This window comes from Octopus bimaculoides, chromosome 3 (genome assembly GCF_001194135.2).
Source record: "Octopus bimaculoides isolate UCB-OBI-ISO-001 chromosome 3, ASM119413v2, whole genome shotgun sequence".
Lineage (NCBI taxonomy): Eukaryota > Metazoa > Mollusca > Cephalopoda > Octopoda > Octopodidae > Octopus > Octopus bimaculoides.
In genome coordinates this window covers 153702313-153707980 of record NC_068983.1, presented here as the reverse complement: position 1 = coordinate 153707980, position 5668 = coordinate 153702313, and the positions used below count along the sequence as shown (strand labels likewise).

General features: G+C 33.1%; 1 long non-coding RNA gene across 1 annotated transcript in view; it reads left to right on the top strand.

Moving 5' to 3' along the window:
- LOC128247356 (uncharacterized) overlaps positions 1–5668 on the top strand; it is a 193412-nt gene that overhangs the window by 72192 nt on the left and 115552 nt on the right. The window lies entirely within an intron of this gene.

Below are 5668 nucleotides of genomic sequence, written 5' to 3'. Positions count from 1 at the left end.
TCTTCTTCTTCTTCTTCTTCTTCTTCTTCTTCTTCTTCTTTTTCTTCTTCTTCTTCTTCTTCTTCTTCTTCTTCTTCTTCTTCTTCTTCTTCGTGTAATTTTTTTGGAGTGGGATGGGATCCTATCGGTCAAAAAATGTTCAAATGTCTATTACTACTAGCAGTGAACAGCAGCAACAGTGACCTTGAGAGTAAGAAAAATTAATGAAGGGCCGACTTACCTTTTATCCAATTACGTCTTAGTTCTTGATCTTGTGCTGCTACTAGCAAACTTTATGTCTCCCTTTTCAGCTTTCCTTTCTATAACTATCATCATGTCTCACTACTACTATTTGCTGAACCTATCTTTGAGAATCTACCATGCAACGCCTTCTCTTGTCAGTCAAATAACTTTTTTGCTTTTTAACTTCATTTGGATTTTTGGTTTCCATCTGACACGCTGTGGCTCAAGCAACTCTTAATAAAATGTGTTCACTGTTACCTACATAGGAGTCCATATCTACTCTGGCTTCATTCATGCAGTCTTTACTAATATTAATACTCTTCCACCTTCCTTTCTTTGTAAGTGTAATGTTGCCACTGCTGCCCATGGGTGGATTCCTCCATTCATATGGAATTCCTTCCGACTTCTGTTTGACTTTGCTAGTTCATTTTTTTGCCCAATCTACAAATGTTGCTGAGTATCTAAGTTATGATACTACCCAAGTATTTAAAACCTTCACTAGATTCGGACCATTTAACTTTGACTTCATTTGCTTCTTCAACTTTCATTCGCTTCCTCACAATTATTATTATTATTATTATTATTATTATTATTATTATTATTATTATTATTATTATTATCATCATCATCATCATCGCCGTCATCATCATCATCATCATCATCATCAAACCAACAGCAACAGTAAACATAATGTTCATATGTTCATACAGACATTTTACGTATGCTAAGTTCTATTTCTACAACTGACACGACTTAACGTTTATTTATTTCCATTTTCTAACACGCGCATACACACACATTCAAAATTCACATAGGCCGACCCATACACATACTCACAAACACACACACATGTAGCATAAGTTATTAAAAGAGATACCTGTTTTATATCCTATTGTCAAAGGCTGCCTTGTATTCTGAATGTTGAAGAAGCTTCCGTTTCAGAGTCGACGGTAGATTGTTTCAGTGATACTGCCTTTGAGAAAGAAAAGAAATGAACTCTCGTGTACTCCCAATCTACTTCTCTAACAATGGGCATCTTTATTTCAAAGTTAGAAATCGATATGTCTTATAAAGATTATCTAAGGATAGATATCTGATTGGAATAAATATGTTGATACCCACAGTGTTTAATAGAATTACTCACGTCACTTTGTATACACAACGACAGGAGATTTAGATATCGAATTTTGCGTATTTATTATAGACTTTATGGACAATACGAGTATATATTCAGTATAATTCGATATTGATATATTGATATCTTTATGATCATATTTACTTCAGCATCCAGATGTATGCTGATACCGATCGGGAGAGGATATATTCTTATGGGTCTTGCAGCTGCTCACAATTTATAGAGAAATATATTCTAAGCTAATATAAAAGCTATTAATCAAAGAATATTCAAATATTTTGTTCAGCCACTAAAAGAAGAAGACTCGTAACAGTCTGTCCTAATATGTTTCGGCCAAAAATCCGGTTGCTTTTCTCGTGTAACTGATGTGCTACCTGTAAAACAAAATGAAACTTTTTCACCGTATTTCCGTTAATGTGTTTAGCATGAATAGGTACATCCGTTATAATAATAGTATTGGAACGCAATATAAACTTGCACGGAAAAAATTATGCACTTCCTACAATATTCAGTAATACTGAATCAATATACAATTTTGTTGTCCTGCTTCTATGGACAATCACGTGACAGAGAATAATATTGGTAGATGGTGGGGAATTTTAGGTGTCTCTCATGATGATTACAGCATGAGAAAACACGTATTTCATAACGTTAGTAATAATCAGCTGTGATTTGTGTTGGATCTACTCGATGAATATATACACGAAACAAAACAACAAAGAATTAAATACAACATGCTTCCTGAGACTTAATATATATATATATATATATATATATATATCATCCATGCTCCACAGTGATTGCCACAAAGTTTTAAGTCAAGTTGGCGATGAAAACCCAGATCTATTAACCAACAAGAAATTGCACACGCTGTAGAAAACGCTAAGTTAAGCAACGCAAACCTAACAGTCAGGAAAATGATCCACATTTTCCTTGATCTTCACTCACCAATGTTTAAACTGTTTGAAAATTTAGGGCCAACGACATACTGTGCAACAGCTGAAAGAGAAAAATTCACTGGTAAAACGTCAATCGGGAGATCACTTTCGTCAAAATGTATGGCTCATATAAGAATGCAATTAGATATATAGCGTGAAGAAAGGGGAAAAATAATTTTCATGCAGGAAAAAAGAACTTCCAAATAAAATTACACTCCAACAATACACAAGCATAATATATACATAATATATACAGTAATATAAATACATCACAAACCATAGCAAAATATGACAAGGAAGGCTGTGACTGTCACGCATATTTCCTGTTTAACATTTATAGTTGTTCAACGTTTTTTATATGGCAAATATAAAGTACGATCGTTGTATTTATTACATTAGCAAATTACACTGGGCATATAACAGCAAAGATCTTTGTCACAAATCAGTATTGAACTAAATAATTTCATTTAAGCATCCCTTTTACGTCACAAGTATTCATGAGAAACAAAATAAAACAACACGGCCAACGTGTTTCTTTAAATGTGAATTTAAATTTGATGAGAAGTGACATATAAAACGGAAAAAGTCAAAACTAACACCCACACACATACACACACACAGAGCATAGATTCGTGCACACACACACGCACATCCGCATCCACACCCGTGTTTAGATATATAATCATAACACACTGAGCACTTGACTCTTAGCATCGTTAAAGAATAAACAATACCACAAAACGAGATTGAAAAATTTACATCTCTGACTTCCTGTCTTTCTGTTTGTCTGTCTTCTCTCTCTCTCTTTCTCTCTCTCTCTCTCTCTCTCTCTCTCTCTCTCCACACACACACATATACATTACTTTTGAACGATTAGTTTCACTTCAGGACAACCATTACGCATGGAAAGAAGGGAAACAGTTCTCTTAATCCCAATGATATTACTCCAATGCTTGCACATAAACAGCATCAGGTAAAAGCTCTCAACGATCAAATAGTGGTGTTTCACTGAGTGACGCATTCAGTCAGCTGATCATGTCTTATAGCGTACACTATTATGTGATTTATGCGATTTGACGACACAATTTTCGTGAATTTCTATCTACATGAAGTAGCGAAACGAACGTCTTAAACACAGAATTAATTGGCCAGTAACAGTACAATTGTAAAAGCAATTTACAAACTATAAAATTGATTTTTTTTTTATACATGATGTATGTCATATGAACGTACATAATTTGACATCTACAATCCCGACAAAAATACAAACAATTGAAATTACATTATCACATGCCTCCTAGTAACCCACTATTTACATGAGTTGCCACTCACATTTTACGTGCAGACTTACTGTAACTTTATAATTGATCAGCTGTATTTGGAATGCGAAGATTCAGATCCTATAATTGTTGCTATTTCTCCGAAAATATACACTTGCGTTGATTAAAAAAATGATATTAAATCATATGAAAAACCACCAGGATGATCAATAAGACAATAATACATTGCCTGAAACTGTATTGCTAATTACTAATATCAATCGTGCATCGAACATGATGTCACTAACCACCGATAAGTAGTGTTAAGAAATAACACTGTTAATTAGAAAATAAAAGCTAAACACCTGGAAAGAGCAACACTGATCTGCGTGTATATTGGATAATATATTCAGGCAAAATAAAATACGTGAAACTGAACAAAGTTTAAAATGCGCGAATTTTGGAAATTGTTAAAGGTTAAAGATATATAAAAACGATCCTATTGCTCAACAGCTTACACCGTTAAAGATAGCTTCATTGCGAAATAGACGTTTTCAATAACAACATCATTATACAAACAAATTCATGATTCACTTTGTGAAATTAGAAGCTCACATCAATACCTGCAGAATGATGCCAAAGTATATACGCGACAGACTCATAAGGGAAAATAGGCACATACAAAATTGCAGAACCCAATGAAACCGTCTGTATAGTAAACATACAGGCTGCGATAGTAACGACACAGTGTAACTCAATCATCCAAAAAATCATAAACGTCAACATACAAATAAAAATAAACATGAAGTGTAGTAGCTACAGAAACGAAATATAACAAAAGCTAACTTAAATACTGTTCCCAAATTCAAACAATGTCTAAAGCCAGTTTATCTCGTCTACCGTAAGGAATCCATTATTATTTTAATCAACAATGATTCTTTCAAACAACAAAACTGAGTGTATCAAGAATCGAAGAAAAATCAAAAGAGAAATCAATGAATCGCCTAAAGCAAAAGAGTGGGTGAACTTTGGAGAGAAGCAACGAAAGCGGAAGGATTATCACAGACGAAATTATTGGTAACAACTGCTGAAGGTTGCACACACCAACTGTGGGTATATGTTTGCGTTGAACCATTCAAAGATCCACATAGAACACGGAAATAGAAAACACTGTGACGGTTCAACTCTAAGAGCAAATCCCTAAATCTATTTGCTTATGTCGTATATGTCTACAGTATGCAAACATCATAATGTAATAATATTGTATAGAATATATGACCTGAACAAAATCACTTTTAGAAGAAATAATGGAATGTCGCAAATGTTCATATCCTTTTAATTAATTGGTATCAAAGCCATAAGCGACAACTTTAGAAAATGCAGAAAAAATACCTGTGATATGCCTTTTGGAAATTTTTCCCTACATAGAGTTTAGAAATATTATTCATGAATAGGTTATCAGTTGTAAAAAACAAAATAAGAAAGATACAAAATATCCTTTATAAATGGTAACATATGCAGATATAAAAACAAAACAGAATAATAACAAAACATCCCTAATGGATAAGAAATATTTAAAAGGACCACCTTTCTGCCCTTCTTATCAGTTTCGCGTTAACACCTGCTGCTTCCGGAAATAAATGTTGCAAGAAGACAAACATTAGTTTCGTTTATTTATTTATATATTTTTTGTCTCTCGATGACCTTTATTTCTAAGCTGTAAGGAAAAGCAACTAATAATAAAAATAATATGCACATAAATTGTAGAAATGCAATGCAGTATTTGCTATGAATTTTCGAATTACACGAATGAACTCTAGCAATCTTAAGGAAAGGGACAATTATTAACATATTATATAGAGATAAGTGAATTATATTCAGAAATACATCTACTAGACAAAGTGCAACGCATACATACACGCTCAAAAATCATAACTAATCTTGATTAATTTCTGTAATTCTTTCAGTAAGGATATGTTAATCCACATTAATATCTAACTAAATTATGATAAAAAGGAGTGGTGGAATATTTTCTGCTCGCCACGAATCTTGTACGATACAAGCTGAAAACTTTCCGTGATTGTCACTTTAATATTCTTCTTCAAACAAAGAAA